The sequence below is a fragment of the Salmo salar genome, unplaced genomic scaffold, assembly GCF_905237065.1.
Source record: "Salmo salar unplaced genomic scaffold, Ssal_v3.1, whole genome shotgun sequence".
Classification (NCBI taxonomy): Eukaryota; Metazoa; Chordata; class Actinopteri; order Salmoniformes; family Salmonidae; genus Salmo; species Salmo salar.
Genome location: NW_025548925.1, coordinates 50,001 through 77,500, shown reverse-complemented (window position 1 = coordinate 77,500; position 27,500 = coordinate 50,001). Strand labels below are relative to the sequence as shown.

Genomic DNA, 27,500 nt, shown 5'->3' with positions numbered 1-27,500 from the left:
AATCAGCACCAACACAACCCCTCACATAAATCATACTGGTAACTAGCCGGGTAACAAGACTCACCTTTTACATTACCACAACCACCGCCTTGTTCATTCTGGATACAGAGTGTATATGTTCCTCTCCCACCTGTTCACCGACCAGGATCAATAATTCCTCCACACCATTCTCCACAACGCACCTGAAGAGACAGCGTTTCTTCTCCACTCGGTTGAGGACATCAAACTACCCTACTCCCTCCTCAACTCTAACCGATAAACAGCGGAAACCGATAAACAAACCCTCCCACCATGACAAAATACATTTGGAAAATAGGCAAAAGAATAGCTGCACTCTTCACGAACGACAAAACCTCACGTTACCAACTTCTTCTTCTTCTATGGTATAATGGCGGTCCTCAAACCAACGTTAAAGGAGCATGGCGCCTCCTACTGTGCTGGAGTGTGTTCAATCACGGTTTACACCATTTCTAAATCCTCCTACCTAACTCAGTACTTCTGAGAAAATAAAAAAGATCCCTACTAACTTCTAATAGACCCTCCCCCATCCAACCCCCCATCCAACCTCAATGACCCTACACTTCAATCTTTCCCTCTCTTCAACATCCTTACAACAATATAACAACACATGCTGCACCGTTTCATTGACAATACCCTCCAGACACAAACCATTCACATGCTGCCAACCAGATGGAAGGACCAGTTCAATGTACAATGTCCTAAACACAATCGAGGAAACACCACCTCTTCCTTCCTAATCTGACCTTTGAACCTTGGTCCACCGACCTTTCTTTGGAGGGCATATAAAAGCCGTCCCTTGTGCTCAGAGTCCCATCTCTTCTGCCACACATCTATCAAAATGTCTCTGATCTCACATTTGTCCTCACCTCTACCCAGTGGAACATTAATATATATTATATCTTGTTTTAAAGTTATTTTAGCTAACTGTTTAACCTTAAATTTACAAAATGTGAAAAGGGGAAATTATGATAATACTAAAAAACACCCTTCCAACTAACCCTACACTCATTAAAACCCACTACCCCATTCCACTACTTTGACCCTATCTGCTCCTGCACCAGGCCAACTAACCCTACACTCATTAAAACCCACTACCCCATTCCACTACTTTGACCCTATCTGCTCCTGCACCAGGCCAACTAAGCCTACACTCATTAAAACCCACTACCCCATTCCACTACTTTGACCCTATCTGCTCCTGCACCAGGCCAACTAACCCTACACTCATTAAAACCCACTACCCCATTCCACTACTTTGACCCTATCTGCTCCTGCACCAGGCCAACGGCCTGGGAGGACGGGACACCACCACTCAACACACCCTGGAACTCTTCTGAAGTCAAATCTAGTATGACCAAATACACTAAGAAGCCAATTTTTGTTCTGTGATTTACATTCCATTTCTGCGGTACAGTTGATAACCATTTGCTATGAACACTAAGAAGCCAACCTTACTGAAGCATATATCACTCGTTGGCCTGTCCCTCTGTGCTGTCACAGATCTACTACTCACAGGGATCCTCTCAGGATCCCTCAGCCTTGACCCATCCTCCTCTACTTTCTTCACTGCCTCAGCAGTGACAACCTGTTCCCAACAGTGGGGTCAGTGGGATTGGATAGGGGCCCCTCTACCTCTCTCTCTCTCTCTGACTGGAGGAGACAGGTGAAATGGTGTGTCTCCTCTGGTCAACAATACTCACCTTGAAAGACTCCACAGCCTGTTGGAGCTCCTTCAGCTCCTTCTCTCTCTCTCCTGGAATCTCTGCTGGACCTTCTGCTGACTCATCCCCAGCTGCCTCTGTGGAGAATCACTCTTCAATGAGCTATCAAGCTTTATTAGTCCAGTAGATCAATAGTATAGTAATGTGACATAGGGCCCATAGAGAGGAAGATCTAAAAAAATGGATGGTCCATTTACTAAATGATATTTATTTGTTGCTATGTGAATGACTATAGTTTTTATGGTAGGACTACATGTATCAACAGGTTGAGACTGAACTTTGGACTCATAAAAGGGCATTCAGAATGATAATAGTGTTTGACATTATAAAATGGTGATACATCTGGAGAATCTGGGTTGACATATCAATATACTCAAGGTTTGTGTTCATATTTGTTCTGCTGAGGATTCATTTCATTTCAATGATCTCATATTCAAACAGCCTTAGTTCCTACTGTATCTTTAATTCTTTGTTTATCAGACAGTCACCAACAAGTTGTTCTGGTCTTACCTGTTTCTCAGTCCTCTCTGCTGCAGCTGACACTGTATCATGGCCTTTATGTTCATCCATTGTACACAGATAACAGATACACTGCTGATCGGTACGACAGTAAACCTCCAGCAGTTTGTCATGATGAGAGCAGATCTTCTCCTGTAGTTGTGCGGTGGCTTTGACCAGCTTGTGCTTCTTGAAAGCTGGAGATTCGTAGTGAGGTTGGAGGTGAGTCTCACAGTAAGAGGCCAGACACACCAGACAGGACATGAGGGCTTTCTGCTTTCTGGTCCCAGTGCAGACATCACACGCCACATCTCCAGGTCCAGCATAGCACAGAGCAGGAGGGGGAGCAGCCTGGAGTCCTGTCTTCTTCAGTTTCTCCACCACCTCAGCCAATAGGTTACTTTTTGTCAGAATAGGCCTTGGACTGAAGGTCTGTCTGCACTGTGGACAGCTATAGACCCCTTTCAGAACATCCTGATCCCAGCAGCCCTCAATACAGCTCCTACAGTAACTGTGTCCACAGGGGATGGCGACTGGTTCCTTCAGTAGATCCAGACAGACAGAACAACAGAACTGGTCCTGGTCCAGCAGAACTCCCTGTTGAGCCATTTGGACGGTTGTTCACTCTCACACAGACAGACGAGACAGAGACTCAGATCAGTTTCGTTTCCTCAGAAGACAGTTTGTGAAGGGGGATGGATTTCCTGGTTCTGCCAGAGGGGTGGGGTTAGAGGGAGGGAGGGGTTAGAGGGAGGGAGGAAGAGAGAGAGGAACTGCATGCAACAGCAAGAGGGAGACAAATAGTCTTGTTCCTTGGTTTCAGCACTTAACATGGAATAAATGAAATAATGAATCTTAAAATGTGAGTTATTAGAATATAAAGGGTAACAGTTTCTATGAAGTACATATTATAATTATTTTAATGACCTTTTTAATGCCTTATAATACACTTATGTGTTCTAATAAGCAATAAGGCCTGAGGAGGTGTGGTATATGTAAGGATTGCGGACCTGGTGGCAGTGAAGTCAGACGCAGGAGAGCAGAGATAGGTAATAGCCGGAGCAGTTTAATACAAAACGAACCTACATGGGTACAAAACCCGATGCGCACCAGTAACAGAGTACAAGCACTTACAAACAAACAATTCCACACAAGGACATGGGGGGAACAGAGGGTTAAATACACAACAATTCATGATGGAAATGGAAACCAGATGTGTAAGAAAACAAGACAAAACAAATGGAAAATGAAAATTGGATCGACGATGACTAGAAGACCGGTGACGCCGACCGCCGAACAAGGAGAGGAAATGACTTCGGTGGAAGTGGTGACAGTATATGGCTAATATACAGTACCACGGCTAAGTGCTGTTTTTAGGCACGACGCTTAAGCGGATTGAGAATTATGTAACACTTTCAAAAATACAATCAAATAAAAATGTTATTGGTCACATACACATATTTAGCAGATGTTATTGTGGGTGTAGTGAAATGCTTGTGTTCCTGGTTCCAACAGTGCAGTAGCATCTAACAATACACCCTAATGTAAATGTCACAGGTGTCGTAGGGTTTAGCCTGTTAGGGCTAGGGGGCAGTATTTACACGGCCTGATAAAAAACGTACCCGATTTAATCTGGTTACTACTCCTGCCCAGTAACTAGAATATGCATATAATAATTGGCTTTGGATAGAAAACACCCTAAAGTTTCTAAAACTGTTTGAATGGTGTCTGTGAGTATAACAGAACTCCTATGGCAGGCAAAAACCTGAGAAGATTCCATGCAGGAAGTGGCCTGTCTGACAAGGTGTTGTTGTTCTTGCCTCTGTTTACTGAAGAGTCAGGATCTTTGCTCTAACGTGACACTTCCTACGGCTCCAATAGGCTCTCAGAGCCTGGGAAAAACCTGAACGATATCGAGGCAGCCCCAGGCTGAAACAAATAATCGCCTTTGCCAAGTGGCCCATCAGAGGACAAAGGAATTAGGCGCGTGCCGAGTCGACCCCATGCTGTATTTTCTTTCGGCTGTTTACCTAATTGCAGATTCCCGGTTGGAATATTATCGCTTTTTATGAGAAAAATGGCATAAAAATTGATTTTAAACAGCGGTTGACATGCTTCGAAGTACGGTAATGAAATATTTAGAAATCTTTTGTCACGAAATGCGCCGTGCGCGTGACCCTTATTTACCATTCGGATAGTGTCCTGAACGCACAAACAAAACGCCGCTGTTGGAACATAACTATGGATTATTTTGGACCAAACCAACATTTGTTATTGAAGTAGAAGTCCTGGGAGTGCATTCTGACGAAGAACAGGAAAGGTAATCAAACTTTTGTAATAGTAAATCTGATTTTGGTGAAGGCTAAACTTGCTGGGTGTCTAAATAGCTAGCCCTGTGATGCCGGGCTATCTACTTAGAATATTGCAAAATGTGCTTTCACCGAAAAGCTATTTTAAAATCGGACATATCGAGTGCATAGAGGAGTTCTGTATCTATAATTCTTAAAATAATTGTTATGCTTTTTGTGAACGTTTATCGTGAGTAATTTAGTAAATTGTTAGTGAATTCGTCGGAAGTTTGCGGGGGGTATGCTAGTTCTGAACGTCACATGCTAATGTAAAAAGCTGTTTTTTGATATAAATATGAACTTGATTGAACAAAACATGCATGTATTGTATAACATAATGTCCTAGGGTTGTCATCTGATGAAGATCATCAAAGGTTAGTGCTGCATTTAGCTGTCTTCTGGGTTTTTGTGACATTATATGCTAGCTTGAAAAATGGGTGTCTGATTATTTCTGGCTGGGTACTCTGCTGACATAATCTAATGTTTTGCTTTCGTTGTAAAGCCTTTTTGAAATCGGACAGTGTGGTTAGATTAACGAGAGTCTTGTCTTTAAATAGCTGTAAAATAGTCATATGTTTGAGAAATTGAAGTAATAGCATTTCTAAGGCATTTGAAAATCGCACCACAGGATTCAACTGGCTGTTACGTAGGTGGGACGATTTGGTGCCACCTAGCCCAGAGAGGTTAGACCAAGACGCAGCGGGAAAATGTACACTCATCTTCTTTTATTAAAGGACAAAGAAAGAAAACCAAAACGACGACAAAGAACAGGCCAGTAAGGCACAAAGCTATACACAGCAACAATCTGCCACAAAACCCCCATGACAAACAACCTCCTAATTATAGGACCTTCAATCAGAGGCAACGATAACCAGCTGCCTCCAATTGAAGGTCCAACCCCAATTAACTAAACATAGAACTACAATAGACAAGACAGAACATAGAAATACACTAACATAGAACATAGACTAACAAACCCCGGACCACATAAACCAAACACCCCTCTACCTAAATACATAGCCCGAACCACATAAAACAAACACCCCTCTACCTAAATACATAGCCCGAACCACATAAACCAAACACCCCTCTACCTAAATACATAGCCCGAACCACAGGATGCCTATTTAAAAACACTTTTTCAACATTTCAAGATAGCAGTTAGTTCAGTTTGATCTTATTAAAGACAGCTGTATAATTTTTTTAATTCATTTTGACATATTGTTTGGGACCACTTTTTTTGCTCTGTTTGAAGGCTGTCAGCTTCTTCTCAGGAAGAGATTCACTTAGCCTTTCGACTAATTTTCAAATGATAGGATGCCTATTTTAAAAGACTTTCTCTACATTTCAAGATAGCAGTTAGTTAATTTTGAGCATATCAACGACAGCTGCAAACTTTATTTTATTAATTTTCACCATTTTTATTTTTTACCCAAAATTATTCTAAGTCCACAGTCTCTGTCATTGAACTATGTTGAGCCGTGTGCCTGGTGATTGAACAGGTTACCAGGTGTGTTTTTGAATATAGTTCTTAATGGCTTCAGTGGTGTGCTGGGGTCCATTGCTTGCTAAGGGGGAACCTCCCACCCGGGTTCAGCCAACAGGGGGCGCACCCAACCCCTCTAGTAAAACTGAATGTCTCTCTCTCTCTCTCTCAGGCTATGAAAAAAGCCCCACCTCCTCTCGCTCAGCCATTCTAACAGTGGAAGCCAGGATCTGTGAGAAACTATGATAATAAACTGTGAACAATAATGCAGCCATGTTTTTTCTGTGTGAGTGAGGATTTATTATTTAATTGTGTGATAACTTTAATTCTGTGATAACTTTATGTAATACATCCTCTGTTTCCTAACTGAATAAACATTTTAAGATAGCAGTTGGTTCAGTCTGATCATCTCATGTACTGTTGGAACTTTATTTGAATCCTTTTTCACAATTTTAATTTAAAAAAAATTTATGACAAATTCCAGTGCCTCTGTATACATTTTAAAAAAAAATTCCCCCACTCTCTACTTTGTACAATGACAAATAGGTGGGACTCTGTCGTTTTTCTGACAAGTTCTCTCATTGATCTCAGGTTCAGCCACCAGGGGGCACCCACCCTCCATGATCGAAATAATTAGGTAAAACACTTTCTAGAAATCGACAGTAATCCGACGATTAGTTTCAGCGCGCAGCCATGCATTTTTTCCCCTCACAGAAACCGAAGATAATAAAAGACAAGATGAGTTCGGTCTGTTTATAGTGTTGAAGGGGTGTGTCATCTACCGTCGTTCACATCCATTACATTACATTTACATTACATTTAAGTCATTTAGCAGACGCTCTTATCCAGAGCGACTTACAAAATGGTGCATTCACCTTATGATATCCAGTGGAACAACCACTTTACAATAGTGCATCTAAATCTTTTAAGGGGGGGGTAGAAGGATTACTTTATCCTATCCTAGGTATTCCTTAAAGAGGTGGGGTTTCAGGTGTCTCCGGAAGGTGGTGATTGACTCCGCTGTCCTGGCGTCGTGAGGGAGCTTGTTCCACCATTGGGGTGCCAGAGCAGCGAACAGTTTTGACTGGGCTGAGCGGGAACTGTGCTTCCTCAGAGGTAGGGGGCCAGCAGGCCAGTGGTGGATGAACGCAGTGCCCTTGTTTGGGTGTAGGGCCTGATCAGAGCCTGAAGGTATGGAGGTGCCGTTCCCTTCACAGCTCCGTAGGCAATCACCATGGTCTTGTAGCGGATGCGAGCTTCAACTGGAAGCCAGTGGAGAGAGCGGAGGAGCGGGGTGACGTGAGAGAACTTGGGAAGGTTGAACACCAGACGGGCTGCGGCGTTCTGGATGAGTTGTAGGGGTTTAATGGCACAGGCAGGGAGCCCAGCCAACAGCGAGTTGCAGTAATCCAGACGGGAGATGACAAGTGCCTGGATTAGGACCTGCGCCGCTTCCTGTGTGAGGCAGGGTCGTACTCTGCGAATGTTGTAGAGCATGAACCTACAGGATCGGGTCACCGCCTTGATGTTAGTGGAGAACGACAGGGTGTTGTCCAGGATCACGCCAAGGTTCTTAGCACTCTGGGAGGAGGACACAAGGGAGTTGTCAACCGTGATGGTGAGATCATGGAACGGGCAGTCCTTCCCCGGGAGGAAGAGCAGCTCCGTCTTGCCGAGGTTCAGCTTGAGCTGGTGATCCGTCATCCACACTGATATGTCTGACAGACATGCAGAGATGCGATTCGCCGCCTGGTTATCAGAAGGGGGAAAGGAGAAGATTAATTGTGTGTCGTCTGCATAGCAATGATAGGAGAGACCATGTGAGGATATGACAGAGCCAAGTGACTTGGTGTATAGCGAGAATACGAGAGGGCCTAGAACAGAGCCCTGGGGGACACCAGTGGTGAGAGCGCATGGTGCGGAGACAGATTCTCGCCACGCCACCTGGTAGGAGCGACCTGTCAGGTAGGACGCAATCCAAGCGTGGGCCGCGCCGGAGATGCCCAACTCGGAGAGGGTGGAGAGGAGGATCTGATGGTTCACAGTATCAAAGGCAGCAGATAGGTCTAGAAGGATGAGAGCAGAGGAGAGAGAGTTAGCTTTAGCAGTGCGGAGAGCCTCTGTGACACAGAGAAGAACAGTCTCAGTTGAATGCCCAGTCTTGAAACCTGACTGATTAGGATCAAGAAGGTCATTCTGAGAGAGATAGCAGGAGAGCTGGCCAAGGACGGCACGTTCAAGAGTTTTGGAGAGAAAAGAAAGAAGGGATACTGGTCTGTAGTTGTTGACATCGGAGGGATCGAGTGTAGGTTTTTTCAGAAGGGGTGCAACTCTCGCTCTCTTGAAGACGGACGTAGCCAGCGGTCAAGGATGAGTTGATGAGCGAGGTGAGGAAGGGGAGAAGGTCTCCGGAAATGGTCTGGAGAAGAGAGGAGGGGATAGGGTCAAGTGGGCAGGTTGTTGGGCGGCCGGCCGTCACAAGACGCGAGATTTCATCTGGAGAGAGGGGAGAAAGAGGTCAAAGCACAGGGTAGGGCAGTGTGAGCAGGACCAGCGGTGTCGTTTGACTTAGCAAACGAGGATCGGATATCGTCAACCTTCTTTTCAAAATGGTTGACGAAGTCATCCGCAGAGAGGGAGGAGGGGGGAGGGGGAGGAGGATTCAGGAAGGAGGAGAAGGTAGCAAAGAGCTTCCTAGGGTTAGAGGCAGATGCTTGCATCCCACCATTCATTTCCGAAGTCCTCAAAAAATGAGTGAACTCTTACTCACCTCATTTTGTTATAACATCTTTGGTCAAACGGATGATTACGTGAAACCCAGAATGCATTGTATGTCAACAAACATGGCTCCATACACATAGCTGGAATTAGCTTAGCTCATCATAATCAGTATAACCTTCAAATAAGTATTTTACACACATAATATGTGCCCATTACAATCTATGCAAGAATCGGAATGCATGATTTGTCACCCAGAATTGAAAACATGTGAATAAAACAATAAATACACAAATAATTACCTCACAAAACATTTTCTGATGGTGATTTATTGATACAAGTGACGCATGCCGGCAGTCAATCACGTCCCCTCTCACTCTGAGCCATTCAGTGTTGTTGTTTATGTATGTAGCTAGTGAGCTAAGCTGTAGCATTAGCAATGTCTTTCAAAAGGAGACAACTCACAAATGTGGAAATTCTGGAGTTTTTTTTTTTTAATTCTGACAATGAGTCTGAGTATGAAAGTCAGGAATCAGATTCTGACAGTGAGGAGCTGCCCCCCCCCCCCCAACCTTGTAGCCATTGAGAACCCTGAATCTGAGGTTCCCTTGTCCACTGACCAAGTACCAGGTCCCTTTGAAGATGCTGGTGGTGATGGAGGGAGACCGACAGTGGATGAAGTACAGGAGTTCTGTGGTAGCTGGAAGGCCACCAGTCATTTCACCCCTCCTGGCCCTGCTGTTTGTTTTGATGAGTCCCAGTCTGGAGTCCATTTCCATCTGAGGCAGAGTGCTTCAAGTTGTTTCTGACAGAGGAGCTGGTGGGAAACATAGTACAGGAGACCAATCGCTATGCCTTGGAGCTACAGGAGAAGAGAGAGCCAGGAGTGAGGGGGGGAAACTCGCTAAATGGGTGACAACCACAATTAGTGAAATGTATACCTTCCTGGTGACAGTCCTCCTCATGGGGATAGTAAAGAAGAACTCCCTAAGAGAATACTGGAGCACAGATCCTATGTTTGCAACTCCCTTCTTTGCCACCCTCTTTTCCCAAGACCGCTTCCTAATTCTGCTGCGATGCCTGCATTTCGTCAACAATGCTACTGCCATCCTAAGTGACCCGTTATACAAAATAAGAATTGTTCTTATCAGCCTGACTAGGGCTGGGCGATATATCGATATAAAAAAATATATCGATATATATTTTAAATGTGATATGAAATTAGACCATTTCGCATATATCGATATAGTTGAAATTTGCGCTTTGATCCTTGCTCCAAGCAAGCTGCAGACCCGAGCTCTCTGCGCTGCTCCCCGCGCCTCCTCTTTCATGCACAGAGGGCGGAGGGGCAGGAACAGACACTTCAACAAACATGGAGGAAGCAACAGCGTCTGCGGAGCGTTTTGACGAGGAATTGGTTAGTAAAAGAAAAGCATTGGCTCAGTAATTTGGAGATGGTTCGGATTCAAAGTATCAGATGAGCAACAAAATCACGTTATATGTAGGCAGTGCCATAAAAAGTTACAGCCAGGGGTGGAAGCACTACAAATCTTTTTCACCACCTAAAACAGTGTCACAAACTGCAATACGAAGAGTGTGTGAAACTGCGCGCTGCAGAAGCCCCAGCCGCAAGCCGTCGACAACCCGGAAAAGCCCCGAAACAAAGCTCACTGCAAACTTCATTTTCCCGCAGTGTGCCTTTATGAAAAGAAAATTGGCAAGTGGTGTACTATAACTAAAGCGGTGTCCTATCACATTGCTAAAGATATGGTCCCTGTTGCAACTGTGGAACAAGTCGGATTCAAAAAGCTACTGAAAACTATGGACCCGAGATATGAGCTTCCCAACTACTTTACACGAGAAGCACTGCCACAAATGTCCACTGAAGTCAGGCAGAGCCTTGCTGACCGGCTCGCTAACGGGACCCATTTTGGCGTTGACCAGCGATATGTGGGTCGAGCAGGACAATGTGAGCCTTTACATGAAGCGTGACATGTTCACTTCATTCAACGACTGGGGAGATGAAAACAGCGTCGTGTCTCCAAAACAAGTTATTTCCCCCAGGATCACACCGGTGAGCATATAGCTGAGGCCTCGCAGGACGCAAGCTGGGAAACTCCAAGAAAAGCATCCGGTTGCTATAACAACCGCCAACGGGAGCGACGTGGTCAGAGCGGTGGAGCTGAACGATGAGGATGCAGTGCTTCGGTCAGACTACACTTGGCTATTGGGGAGTGCAGTGTTTTATTAAGGACTATTCACATATTTTACTTTAAAGAAAAACACATATTAAAATATTAGTTTTTCATTATTTTTCCTTTGTGTCTGTCTGCAACTTGTTTTGTTTTATGCTGCTGTCTTGGCCAAAAATGGATTAATAAAACACAAAACATAAAGTGTTAAAAGTAAAATCATTTACAATACAGGATGGTAGATTTCAGAACCATATTTATTAGGTTATTGGATAAGAATTAGTGAGGCATTGATGTGTTTACCACTTTAATGTTACAGCTGGTAAAGGTGAGGTAATTATGACTTTAAAATGCTGGTTAGCCTGTTGATATCATCAAGGTAACATATTTAGTTATTATGATAGACTATAGTTTTTCTCTGGATTGAAGAGCCAACTGCAAAGTAACTAGAAACTAATGTTGACACGCAGGTAGGCCTAAACATTGTGGAGTTTTTAGTGGAGTAGAAATATGAAGTAGCATTAAATACTAAGCATAAATACTAAGAACAACAACAAGAACGAAACATCAGTAAATGTACATACAGTATAGTCATCATTTATAAATTATACACAAATAATAATACATACAAATCACTTACAGGATTAAAATTCACAAAATAAATGAATATAATATTTGATATTTATGATTAGGACTGGCGTTGATTAAAAAAAAATAAACTATGAAACAAGAAAATATTAATGTAGAATATTTCTAAAGCTTGATTTTGGAAAGCACTTAGTTGTATGAGTGTGTTAAAGTGAAAACAGAGTCAAATTTTCTCGCATAAGCACATTTGTTTAATAGTTTTTTTTATGATTCTGACAGGACATGGCATGAATGACAAGCACGTCACCCGGGCCATTTCTCTGTGCAAGAGAATTGTAAGCTGTTTTTGGTACAGCTGGAAGAAAAGGAGACATCTTGCTGAAGTCCAGATTCAGCTGGGTCTGCCAAGTCACCAACTCATAACCGAGTCTGCCACACGCTGGGGATCAAGGCAGCAGATGATAGAGAGAGTCCTGGAGCAGGAAGGAGCACTGGCCAAAGTCCTGTCTAATGACAAAAGACCAGGCACCTTGTCCCTACCTGGCAGGACTTAGAGGTCCTAGAAGCAGTCCAAAAGGTCCTGAAACCTCTCCAGGACTTTACCGATGCTTTGTCAGGTGAGGAGTACGTCACTCTATCATATGTAAAACCTGTGCTGCACCTTTTTAACGACAGTCTCCTGGCATGTGAAGAGGGTGATAGCGAGCTTTGCAAATCAATCAAGACCAGCATTGTTGAGTACCTCAACCGCAAGTATTCTGACCCAGCCACTACTGACCTATTGGAGATGGCTTCATTTGTGGATCCACGCTTCAGGGCCACCTATATCCCAAGTGAAAAAGTTGATGCATTGAAGCACAGAGCTGTCTTGGAGGTGGAGACGCTACTGGCTGATCAGAGCAGCTGTCAACCGCCTTACCAACGTGTGCCAACTGTGCCTGAGCCTGCAGATGGAGAAGCAGCAGTGGCACCAAAAGCTAAGACACTGGCAAGCTTCTTCAAGCAGCGCACAGCCACCACCACTGCACCACCAACCAAGAGGGAGGCTATTAAAATGAACTGTCAAGTTACTTGCAGTCAGCAAGTGTGGAGAGTGACACTGATCCCCTCAAGTGGTGGAAGGATCATGAAGTTGTCTTTCCAGCTCTGAGCCACCTGGCAAAAAAGTATCTCTTGGTACCAGCTACCAGTTCACCCTCCGAAAGGGTTTTCAGCTGCAGTGGCAATATCGTGACCTGCCACAGAGCATCTCTGAAGCCGGATGCCGTTGACAGGCTGGTGTTTCTCGCACAAAATCTTTAAACGAAGGAGGACACGCTTGTCTTCTAATGTCTACCTCAAGACAGCATTACTGTTTATCAAAGTAAAAAAAAGAGGGGGAAAATGTTTATTGAGTTGATAGTCTGTTTCTTGTGCAACTGGTTGAGGCTGTTCAGATAAGAAATTGAGTTAACAAAAAGCAAATGGTAATCTCAGGCTGATGTTTAAAAACATTTTCTCAAACTGAGCACTTTATTTTGTTCTTTATTTATATATAATTGCTGCCCTTACTAGGGTTTGTCATATTTTATTATTTTGTAATGTTCGTTATTTGCATCTGTGGATTTGTTAGAAAGGAGAAGAAATCTGTAATTTGATTTTAATAAGCCATTTAATGTTGTCAAACTAAAAAAAAAGTTGACTTTTCTCATAAATATATATAATATTTATTTCAGAAAAAGATAGGCCTATTTTATAGGCTATTTTTGTTTAAGATATTTTTATTTAATTTTAAATGTGCACCTTATGGAGCTTTGATTTCCAAAAAGGTCGTCCTGTTGTTCTACAGTGTTTATGTTTACATGTTGTTGTTATTTGAACAGCTGAGCATTTAATCTGAACCAGGTGAAGAGCCCTGTTTATTATTTATTCATTTGATTTTTCAACTGTTCACTGAAATAGCCGCTTTCAATAAAACTACTTGAGACATGTCATATCTGGCTTTGACTTTGACTGAACATTTGCTCTCACTTTGCAGAAAAAATATCAGGATATATATCTTATATCGATATTCAGCCTAAATATATCAGGATATGACTTTTGGTCCATATCGCCCAGCCCTAGCTCAAGCATTATTGAGCACATCTGCAGCAATAAGTGACTGACTGACCTGACAGGTGACTTGACAGGTGACCTGCCATGATACTATGCCTTTAGAGGTGGGGGTGGAAATGCAGTTGTTGTTCAGTCACTGCATGAATATTAAATATGGGTTATGCATATTCCATTTTTTTGTCCTCTAGTAAAACAAGTTGTTGTTGAACCAACTACCAATACTTCAATAAAATAGACGACTATTACATATTGGCCTATGTGTTTTCTTGCTGTGTTTCCATCCAGTAAAACTGTTAAGGAGAGAACGTTAGCATACAAAAGCTGTCCTCAATCTTCAGCTGGAAAGATGTCCAGTTCCAGTTATGATATTGGCAAATACTGTTTGTGGTTTCTGAAAGTACAGTATAAAGAGGAATTATTCATTAGAATACAATATAAGGATATAGCAATAAAACAATATTACAAATAACATAAAAATAGTTTATTGCATTGACAAAATCACAGATTTGAGTTCTAACAGTAAGAAAGTAACTTTTGAGCTCCACAGGGGGGGCAAGGCAGGGCAGAACAGAGCCATGCTGAATAGACCACATAAACAAACCATGGTCATATGTTTTATTTTATTTAACTAGGCAAGTCATTTAAAATGCCGTATAATGCTTGAATTTTAATTTTGAGATTATTTTGTTGTTGTCCAACCAATCCCTTTTACAGTCACACCAACATGATGTTTATGATACTTTATCAGTGTTTACAGTCACACCAACATGATGTATATGATACTTTATCAGTGTTTACAGTCACACCAACATGATGTATATGATACTTTATCAGTGTTTACAGTCATACCAACATGATGTATATGATACTTTATCAGTGTTTACAGTCACACCAACATGATGTATATGATACTTTATCAGTGTTTACAGTCACACCAACATGATGTATATGATACTTTATCAGTGTTTACAGTCACACCAACATGATGTATATGATACTTTATCAGTGTTTACAGTCATACCAACATGATGTATATGATACTTTATCAGTGTTTACAGTCACACCAACATGATGTATATGATACTTTATCAGTGTTTACAGTCACACCAACATGATGTATATGATACTTTATCAGTGTTTACAGTCATACCAACATGATCTATATGATACTTTATCAGTGTTTACAGTCATACCATGAAATGATGTATATGATACTTTATCAGTGTTTACAGTCACACCAACATGATGTATATGATACTTTATCAGTGTTTACAGTCACACCAACATGATGTATATGATACTTTATCAGTGTTTACAGTCCTACCAACATGATGTATATGATACTTTATCAGTGTTTACAGTCACACCAACATGATGTATATGATACTTTATCAGTGTTTACAGTCACACCAACATGATGTATATGATACTTTATCAGTGTTTACAGTCACACCAACATGATGTTTATGATACTTTATCAGTGTTTACAGTCATACCAACATGATGTATATGATACTTTATCAGTGTTTACAGTCACACCAACATGATGTATATGATACTTTATCAGTGTTTACAGTCACACCAACATGATGTTTATGATACTTTATCAGTGTTTACAGTCACACCAACATGATGTTTATGATACTTTATCAGTGTTTACAGTCACACCAACATGATGTTTATGATACTTTATCAGTGTTTACAGTCACACCAACATGATGTTTATGATACTTTATCAGTGTTTACAGTCATACCATGAAATGATCAGTTAACCTCTAGACTAGAAACACAGACAAATCACTTCAGGATGAAGTCCAATAGATGTCGCTGTTGCACTGTAGTAGTGGGGGGAACAGGAAGTTCCGCTAGGCGCACACCATTCTTTAGAATAAGGAAAACGCAAGAACTGTGCTGTCCTTTTCTCTTTATTACTACAGTCTGAGGTCGGTAACGTCAACAGTGAGGACAATCCCAGCCTGCCTCTCTCCTTCCACACTGAGTCCAAACCTACAGTCACTGGGTCCTGATTGTGACAGTGGAGCCCAGTTTGCACTGCAGGATCCAGAGATGGAATCAGTGAAGCTGGAAGACTGCAGTCAAACACTGGAGCTGAATGTCAACATTAAAGAAGAAGAGGAGGAGGAGATTGTCTCAACATGGTCTCCATTCTCTACATCCAGAGAGCAACAGCAGGAAGATCACAGAGCTAAGAGGTCTCACCACTGCCCACATTGTGAGGAGATTTTCCCAATTCTATCAAAGCTAAAAATACACCTTAAAACACACACTGGAGAGAATCTGTATCCCTGTAATGACTGTGGGAAGAGATTCACAACATCAAGGTCTCTGACAGTTCATCAGAGAATACACACAGGAGAGAAGCCTTACTCCTGCTCTGACTGTGGATAGAGTTTCTCTCGACAGGGAAACTTAAAAAGACATGCACGTATACACACAGGAGAGAAGCCTTACTCCTGCTCTGATTGTGTAAAATGCTTCACAACATCAACTGACCTAAAAGTTCACCAGTGAACACACACGGGAGAGAAGCCTTACTCCTGCTCTGACTGTGGAAAGAGTTTCTCTCGACTGGCCCAGTTAAAAAGACACCAAGGTAATCAGAAAGGAGAGAAGCCTTATCACAGATCTGACTGTAGATTTAGTTTTTATCAACAGCTGAGCTAAAAGGGTCGTCAGAGAACACACAGAGGAGAGAAGCCTTACTTCTTCTCTAAATGTGGCAAGAGTTTCTCCCGATTGGGAAATGTAAAAACACACCAACGGATACACACTTGAGAGAAGCCTTACAGATTGGTGTCTTTTTAAATGGCCCAATGTATACATAAAGGAGAGAAGTCTCATCAGTTTTCTCAGACCAGCTAAGATGAGTCACTCCACTTAATTCTCATCCCATGAAATAATTGTCATCTTTGAATTGGATCAGATGAAGACAGCGTAGAACACTCTATTGTAATCCTGTTGGTTCTCACTGTGAGAACCCTGCAGAAAAAAAGGGATCATTCTAGAATGTTAGTCTCTCTTCTCTTTACTGATCAGCACCTTGTTGATATTGACATCTTGGATTTGCAATGATGGTTGAATATCCTCTGTGAGGCGTCTCACAATGGAGTCTGATGGTTGACTGGGTGGTACTGCTTCCCTCTGCAGTTTTCTGTGGGAATGAGCTTGTAGACACAACATATACTGAGTGTACAAAACATTAAGGACACCTGCTCTTTCCATAACATAGACTGTTTCTGTACAGCACTTGGTGACATCGGCTGATGTAAAAAGGGCTTTATAAATACATTTGATGATTTGATTGGTCTCCTGTACTATGTTTCCCACCAGCTCCTCTGTCAGAAACAACTTGAAGCACTCTGCCTCAGATGGAAATGGACTCCAGACTGGGACTCATCAAAACAAACAGCAGGGCCAGGAGGGGTGAAATGACTGGCGGCCTTCCAGCTACCACAGAACTCCTGTACTTCATCCACTGTCGGTCTCCCTCCATCACCACCAGCATCTTCAAAGGGACCTGGTACTTGGTCAGTGGACAAGGGAACCTCAGATTCAGGGTTCTCAATGGCTACAAGGTTGGGGGGGGGGGGGGCAGCTCCTCACTGTCAGAATCTGATTCCTGACTTTCATACTCAGACTCATTGTCAGAATTGTAAAATAAATCTCCAGAATTTCCACATTTGTGAGTTGTCTCCTTTTGAAAGACATTGCTAATGCTACAGCTTAGCTCACTAGCTACATACATAAACAACAACACTGAATGGCTCAGAGTGAGAGGGGACGTGATTGACTGCCGGCGTGCGTCACTTGTATCAATAAATCACCATCAGAAAATGTTTTGTGAGGTAATTATTTGTGTATTTACTGTTTTATTCACATGTTTTCAATTCTGGGTGATAAATCATGCATTCCGATTCTTGCATAGATTGTAATGGGCACATATTATGTGTGTAAAATACTTATTTGAAGGTTATACTGATTATGATGAGCTATGTGTATGGAGCCATGTTTGTTGACATACAATGCATTCTGGGTTTCACGTAATCATCCGTTTGACCAAAGATGTTATAACAAAATGAGGTGAGTAAGAGTTCACTCATTTTTTGAGGACTTCCGGAAATGAATGGTGGGATGTGAACGACGGTAGATGACACACCCCTTCAACACTATAAACAGACCAAACTCATCTTGTCTTTTATTATCTTCGGTTTCTGTGAGGGAAAAAATGCATGGCTGCGCGCTGAAACTAATCGTCGGATTACTGTCGATTTCTAGAAAGTGTTTTACCTAATTATTTCGATCAATGGTGAGCTCACCCCGTGATGTGATTAATTATACATAGTAATTGCAATTAGCTAATTCATATTGTAGTTTACGTCAGCCGAGAGTTAGAAAATATGACTGCTTGTGTTGGGTCAATCTTTCCTCAGTTAGCGATAGGACAAATGTAGCCTACATTTTTCCGGTTAGGATGATTGTGTTGTGCTATATATATATATATATATGTACACACACACACACTGCTCAAAAAAATAAAGGGAACACTTAAACAACACATCCTAGATCTGAATGAAAGAAATAATCTTATTAAATACTTTTTTCTTTACATAGTTGAATGTGCTGACAACAAAAATCACACAAAAAGAATCAATGGAAATCCAATTTATCAAGCCATGGAGGTCTGGATTTGGAGTCACACTAAAAATTAAAGTGGAAAACCACACTACAGGCTGATCCAACTTTGATGTAATGTCCTTAAAACAAGTCAAAATGAGGCTCAGTAGTGTGTGTGGCCTCCACGTGCCTGTATGACCTCCCTACAACGCCTGGGCATGCTCCTGATGAGGTGGCGGATGGTCTCCTGAGGGATCTCCTCCCAGACCTGGACTAAAGCATCCGCCAACTCCTGGACAGTCTGTGGTGCAACGTGGCGTTGGTGGATGGAGCGAGACATGATGTCCCAGATGTGCTCAATTGGATTCAGGTCTGGGGAACGGGCGGGCCAGTCCATAGCATCAATGCCTTCCTCTTGCAGGAACTGCTGACACACTCCAGCCACATGAGGTCTAGCATTGTCTTGCATTAGGAGGAACCCAGGGCCAACCGCACCAGCATATGGTCTCACAAGGGGTCTGAGGATCTCATCTCGGTACCTAATGGCAGTCAGGCTACCTCTCAATTTAGAACACACATTTAGAACCCTCGTTTAGAACGCTCATTTAAACGCTCATTTAGAACCCTCATTTAGAACCCTCATTTAGAACGCTCGTTTAGAACGCTCATTTAGAACGCTCTTTTAGAACCCTCGTTTAGAATGCTCATTTAGAAAGCTCTTTTAGAACCCTCATTTAGAACCCTCGTTTAGAACCCTCATTTAGAACGCTCTTTTAGAACCCTCATTTAGAACGCTCATTTACAACAACAATCAGCGTTTGAGCTGGACACTTTTTTCAGAAACTATTTACACAAAAACACACACAGTCCTTACAAAGTTTATCTCCAGAATGTGAGCAGTTTATTTTTTGAAGGAAATGGTTCATATATTCACTGAAGTATATATATTTAATCACTGAACAGTAGCAGAACTAACTTCATCTGTTCCTGACTCTGGATAGTGGATTAAAAAGACCACCTGTTGTTACATCAACACCAGACATCATGATTCATGGAAATGGACATTGTATTTTATCAAATATGAAAACCTTAAATCTCTTCAAATTCAAATCAGTCAGAAAATAAGGATCGTACATAAAACAGAGCAGAATAAATCATCACATCTGGGGACCATCACCACCAGCATGACTAGTATCTATGTGGACCCTACTACAGTTTAACCAGCTCAGCTATAGACTACACCAGCATGACTAGTATCTATGTGGACACTACTACAGTTTAACCAGCTCAGCTATAGACTACACCAGCGTGACTAGTATCTATGTGGACCCTACTACAGTTTAACCAGCTCAGCTATAGACTACACCAGCATGACTAGTATCTATGTGGACCCTACTACAGTTTAACCAGCTCAGCTATAGACTACACCAGCATGACTAGTATCTATGTGGACCCTACTACAGTTTAACCAGCTCAGCTATAGACTACACCAGCATGACTAGTATCTATGTGGACCCTACTACAGTTTAACCAGCTCAGCTATAGACTACACCAGCATGACTAGTATCTATGTGGACCCTACTACAGTTTAACCAGCTCAGCTATAGACTACACCAGCATGACTAGTATCTATGTGGACCCTACTACAGTTTAACCAGCTCAGCTATAGACTACACCAGCATGACTAGTATCTATGTGGACCCTACTACAGTTTAACCAGCTCAGCTATAGACTACACCAGCATGACTAGTATCTATGTGGACCCTACTACAGTTTAACCAGCTCAGCTATAGACTACACCAGCATGACTAGTATCTATGTGGACCCTACTACAGTTTAACCAGCTCAGCTATAGACTACACCAGCATGACTAGTATCTATGTGGACCCTACTACAGTTTAACCAGCTCAGCTATAGACTACACCAGCATGACTAGTATCTATGTGGACCCTACTACAGTTTAACCAGCTCAGCTATAGACTACACCAGCATGACTAGTATCTATGTGGACCCTACTACAGTTTAACCAGCTCAGCTATAGACTACACCAGCATGACTAGTATCTATGTGGACCCTACTACAGTTTAACCAGCTCAGCTATAGACTACACCAGCATGACTAGTATCTATGTGGACCCTACTACAGTTTAACCAGCTCAGCTATAGACTACACCAGCGTGACTAGTATCTATGTGGACCCTACTACAGTTTAACCAGCTCAGCTATAGACTACACCAGCATGACTAGTATCTATGTGGACCCTACTACAGTTTAACCAGCTCAGCTATAGACTGCACCAGCGTGACTAGTATCTATGTGGACCCTACTACAGTTTAACCAGCTCAGCTATAGACTACACCAGCATGACCAGTATCTATGTGGACCCCAGCTCAGCTATAGACTACACCAGCATGACTAGTATCTATGTGGACCCTACTACAGTTTAACCAGCTCAGCTATAGACTACACCAGCATGACTAGTATCTATGTGGACCCTACTACAGTTTAACCAGCTCAGCTATAGACTACACCAGCATGACTAGTATCTATGTGGACCCTACTACAGTTTAACCAGCTCAGCTATAGACTACACCAGCATGACTAGTATCTATGTGGACCCTACTACAGTTTAACCAGCTCAGCTATAGACTACACCAGCATGACTAGTATCTATGTGGACCCTACTACAGTTTAACCAGCTGAGCTATAGACTACACCAGCATGACTAGTATCTATGTGGACCCTACTACAGTTTAACCAGCTCAGCTATAGACTACATCAGCATGACTAGTATCTATGTGGACCCTACTACAGTTTAACCAGCTCAGCTATAGACTACACCAGCATGACTAGTATCTATGTGGACCCTACTACAGTTTAACCAGCTCAGCTATAGACTACACCAGCATGACTAGTATCTATGTGGACCCTACTACAGTTTAACCAGCTCAGCTATAAACTACACCAGCATGACTAGTATCTATGTGGACCCTACTACAGTTTAACCAGCTCAGCTATAGACTACACCAGCATGACTAGTATCTATGTGGACCCTACTACAGTTTAACCAGCTCAGCTATAGACTACACCAGTATCTATGTGGACCCTACTACAGTTTAACCAGCTCAGCTATAAACTACACCAGCATGACTAGTATCTATGTGGACCCTACTACAGTTTAACCAGCTCAGCTATAGACTACACCAGCATGACTAGTATCTATGTGGACCCTACTACAGTTTAACCAGCTCAGCTATAGACTACACCAGCATGACTAGTATCTATGTGGACCCTACTACAGTTTAACCAGCTCAGCTATAGACTACACCAGCATGACTAGTATCTATGTGGACCCTACTACAGTTTAACCAGCTCAGCTATAGACTACACCAGCATGACTAGTATCTATGTGGACCCTACTACAGTTTAACCAGCTCAGCTATAGACTACACCAGCATGACTAGTATCTATGTGGACCCTACTACAGTTTAACCAGCTCAGCTATAGACTACACCAGCATGACTAGTATCTATGTGGACCCTACTACAGTTTAACCAGCTCAGCTATGGACTACACCAGCATGACTAGTATCTATGTGGACCCTACTAAAGTTTAACCAGCTCAGCTATAGACTACACCAGCATGACTAGTATCTATGTGGACCCTACTACAGTTTAACCAGCTCAGCTATAGACTACACCAGCATGACTAGTATCTATGTGGACCCTACTACAGTTTAACCAGCTCAGCTATAGACTACACCAGCATGACTAGTATCTATGTGGACCCTACTACAGTTTAACCAGCTCAGCTATAGACTACACCAGCATGACTAGTATCTATGTGGACCCTACTACAGTTTAACCAGCTCAGCTATAGACTACACCAGCATGACTAGTATCTATGTGGACCCTACTACAGTTTAACCAGCTCAGCTATAGACTACACCAGCATGACTAGTATCTATGTGGACCCTACTACAGTTTAACCAGCTCAGCTATAGACTACACCAGCATGACTAGTATCTATGTGGACCCTACTACAGTTTAACCAGCTCAGCTATAGACTACACCAGCATGACTAGTATCTATGTGGACCCTACTACAGTTTAACCAGCTCAGCTATAGACTACACCAGCATGACTAGTATCTATGTGGACCCTACTACAGTTTAACCAGCTCAGCTACAGACTACACCAGCATGACTAGTATCTATGTGGACCCTACTACAGTTTAACCAGCTCAGCTATAGACTACACCAGCATGACTAGTATCTATGTGGACCCTACTACAGTTTAACCAGCTCAGCTATAGACTACACCAGCATGACTAGTATCTATGTGGACCCTACTACAGTTTAACCAGCTCAGCTATAGACTACACCAGCATGACTAGTATCTATGTGGACACTACTACAGTTTAACCAGCTCAGCTATAGACTACACCAGCATGACTAGTATCTATGTGGACCCTACTACAGTTTAACCAGCTCAGCTATAGACTACACCAGCATGACTAGTATCTATGTGGACCCTACTACAGTTTAACCAGCTCAGCTATAGACTACACCAGCATGACTAGTATCTATGTGGACCCTACTACAGTTTAACCAGCTCAGCTACAGACTACACCAGCATGACTAGTATCTATGTGGACCCTACTACAGTTTAACCAGCTCAGCTATAGACTACACCAGTATCTATGTGGACCCTACTACAGTTTAACCAGCTCAGATATAGACTACACCAGCATGACTAGTAACTATGTGGACCCTACTACAGTTTAACCAGCTCAGCTATAGACTACACCAGTATCTATGTGGACCCTACTACAGTTTAACCAGCTCAGCTATAGACTACACCAGCATGACTAGTATCTATGTGGACCCTACTACAGTTTAACCAGCTCAGCTATAGACTACACCAGCATGACTAGTATCTATGTGGACCCTACTACAGTTTAACCAGCTCAGCTATAGACTACACCAGCATGACTAGTATCTATGTGGACCCTACTACAGTTTAACCAGCTCAGCTATAGACTACACCAGCATGACTAGTATCTATGTGGACCCTACTACAGTTTAACCAGCTCAGCTATAGACTACACCAGCATGACTAGTATCTATGTGGACCCTACTACAGTTTAACCAGCTCAGCTATAGACTACACCAGCATGACTAGTATCTATGTGGACCCTACTACAGTTTAACCAGCTCAGCTATAGACTACATCAGCATGACTAGTATCTATGTGGACCCTACTACAGTTTAACCAGCTCAGCTATAGACTACACCAGCAAGACTAGTATCTATGTGGACCCTACTACAGTTTAACCAGCTCAGCTATAGACTACACCAGCATGACTAGTATCTATGTGGACCCTACTACAGTTTAACCAGCTCAGCTATAAACTACACCAGCATGACTAGTATCTATGTGGACCCTACTACAGTTTAACCAGCTCAGCTATAGACTACACCAGCATGACTAGTATCTATGTGGACCCTACTACAGTTTAACCAGCTCAGCTATAGACTACACCAGCATGACTAGTATCTATGTGGACCCTACTACAGTTTAACCAGCTCAGCTATAGACTACACCAGCATGACTAGTATCTATGTGGACCCTACTACAGTTTAACCAGCTCAGCTATAGACTACACCAGCATGACTAGCATCTATGTGGACCCTACTACAGTTTAACCAGCTCAGCTATAGACTACACCAGCATGACTAGTATCTATGTGTACCCTACTACAGTTTAACCAGCTCAGCTATAGACTACACCAGCATGACTAGTATCTATGTGGACCCTACTACAGTTTAACCAGCTCAGCTACAGACTACACCAGCATGACTAGTATCTATGTGGACCCTACTACAGTTTAACCAGCTCAGCTATAGACTACACCAGCATGACTAGTATCTATGTGGACCCTACTACAGTTTAACCAGCTCAGCTATAGACTACACCAGCATGACTAGTATCTATGTGGACCCTACTACAGTTTAACCAGCTCAGCTATAGACTACACCAGCATGACTAGTATCTATGTGGACACTACTACAGTTTAACCAGCTCAGCTATAGACTACACCAGCATGACTAGTATCTATGTGGACCCTACTACAGTTTAACCAGCTCAGCTATAGACTACACCAGCATGACTAGTATCTATGTGGACCCTACTACAGTTTAACCAGCTCAGCTACAGACTACACCAGCATGACTAGTATCTATGTGGACCCTACTACAGTTTAACCAGCTCAGCTATAGACTACACCAGTATCTATGTGGACCCTACTACAGTTTAACCAGCTCAGATATAGACTACACCAGCATGACTAGTAACTATGTGGACCCTACTACAGTTTAACCAGCTCAGCTATAGACTACACCAGTATCTATGTGGACCCTACTACAGTTTAACCAGCTCAGATATAGACTACACCAGCATGACTAGTATCTATGTGGACCCTACTACAGTTTAACCAGCTCAGCTATAGACTACACCAGCATGACTAGTATCTATGTGGACCCTACTACAGTTTAACCAGCTCAGCTATATACTACACCAGCATGACTAGTATCTATGTGGACCCTACTACAGTTTAACCAGCTCAGCTATAGACTACACCAGCATGACTAGTATCTATGTGGACCCTACTACAGTTTAACCAGCTCAGCTATAGACTACACCAGCATGACTAGTATCTATGTGGACCCTACTACAGTTTAACCAGCTCAGCTATAGACTACACCAGCATGACTAGTATCTATGTGGACCCTACTACAGTTTAACCAGCTCAGCTATAGACTACATCAGCATGACTAGTATCTATGTGGACCCTACTACAGTTTAACCAGCTCAGCTATAGACTACACCAGCATGACTAGTATCTATGTGGACCCTACTACAGTTTAACCAGCTCAGCTATAGACTACACCAGCATGACTAGTATCTATGTGGACCCTACTACAGTTTAACCAGCTCAGCTATAAACTACACCAGCATGACTAGTATCTATGTGGACCCTACTACAGTTTAACCAGCTCAGCTATAGACTACACCAGCATGACTAGTATCTATGTGGACCCTACTACAGTTTAACCAGCTCAGCTATAGACTACACCAGCATGACTAGTATCTATGTTGACCCTACTACAGTTTAACCAGCTCAGCTATAGACTACACCAGCATGACTAGTATCTATGTGGACCCTACTACAGTTTAACCAGCTCAGCTATAGACTACACCAGCATGACTAGTATCTATGTGGACCCTACTACAGTTTAACCAGCTCAGCTATAGACTACACCAGCATGACTAGTATCTATGTGGACCCTACTACAGTTTAACCAGCTCAGCTATAGACTACACCAGCATGACTAGTATCTATGTGGACCCTACTACAGTTTAACCAGCTCAGCTACAGACTACACCAGCATGACTAGTATCTATGTGGACCCTACTACAGTTTAACCAGCTCAGCTATAGACTACACCAGCATGACTAGTATCTATGTGGACCCTACTACAGTTTAACCAGCTCAGCTATAGACTACACCAGCATGACTAGTATCTATGTGGACCCTACTACAGTTTAACCAGCTCAGCTATAGACTACACCAGCATGACTAGTATCTATGTGGACCCTACTACAGTTTAACCAGCTCAGCTACAGACTACACCAGCATGACTAGTATCTATGTGGACCCTACTACAGTTTAACCAGCTCAGCTATAGACTACACCAGCATGACTAGTATCTATGTGGACCCTACTACAGTTTAACCAGCTCAGCTACAGACTACACCAGCATGACTAGTATCTATGTGGACCCTACTACAGTTTAACCAGCTCAGCTATAGACTACACCAGCATGACTAGTATCTATGTGGACCCTACTACAGTTTAACCAGCTCAGCTACAGACTACACCAGCATGACTAGTATCTATGTGGACCCTACTACAGTTTAACCAGCTCAGATATAGACTACACCAGCATGACTAGTAACTATGTGGACCCTACTACAGTTTAACCAGCTCAGCTATAGACTACACCAGTATCTATGTGGACCCTACTACAGTTTAACCAGCTCAGATATAGACTACACCAGCATGACTAGTATCTATGTGGACCCTACTACAGTTTAACCAGCTCAGCTATAGACTACACCAGCATGACTAGTATCTATGTGGACCCTACTACAGTTTAACCAGCTCAGCTATAGACTACACCAGCATGACTAGTATCTATGTGGACCCTACTACAGTTTAACCAGCTCAGCTATAGACTACACCAGCATGACTAGTATCTATGTGGACCCTACTACAGTTTAACCAGCTCAGCTATAGACTACACCAGCATGACTAGTATCTATGTGGACCCTACTACAGTTTAACCAGCTCAGCTATAGACTACACCAGCATGACTAGTAACTATGTGGACCCTACTACAGTTTAACCAGCTCAGCTATAGACTACACCAGCATGACTAGTATCTATGTGGACCCTACTACAGTTTAACCAGCTCAGCTATAGACTACACCAGCATGACTAGTATCTATGTGGACCCTACTACAGTTTAACCAGCTCAGCTATAGACTACACCAGCATGACTAGTATCTATGTGGACCCTACTACAGTTTAACCAGCTCAGCTATAGACTACACCAGCATGACTAGTATCTATGTGGACCCTACTACAGTTTAACCAGCTCAGCTATAGACTACACCAGCATGACTAGTATCTATGTGGACCCTACTACAGTTTAACCAGCTCAGCTATAGACTACACCAGCATGACTAGTATCTATGTGGACCCTACTACAGTTTAACCAGCTCAGCTATAGACTACACCAGCATGACTAGTATCTATGTGGACCCTACTACAGTTTAACCAGCTCAGCTATAGACTACACCAGCATGACTAGTATCTATGTGGACCCTACTACAGTTTAACCAGCTCAGCAGTACCAGTGACATAAAACCCAGGATAGAGGGGCTGAGTGAATGTGGTCTGGACTCTGTGGAGGAGGGTCATTGTGTCAGAGACACTGTAGAAGGACAGAGTACCTGCCTTGTGATCCAGGTACACTCCTACTCTGGAGGACTGAGGGCCTGATACTTTAGTCTCAACATTATTGTGTCTGAAATAATAACCACCACTATAGCACTGTAAACTCCAGGACTTGTT

The 27,500-nt window shown here is 42.6% G+C and overlaps 2 pseudogenes; both read right to left on the bottom strand.

Moving 5' to 3' along the window:
• Positions 1-2,886, bottom strand: part of LOC123734129 (tripartite motif-containing protein 16-like) — an 8,173-nt pseudogene extending 5,287 nt beyond the window's left edge.
• A 24,368-nt stretch (positions 2,887-27,254) lies between these two features.
• LOC106595875 (tripartite motif-containing protein 16-like) overlaps positions 27,255-27,500 on the bottom strand; it is an 8,121-nt pseudogene continuing 7,875 nt past the window's right edge.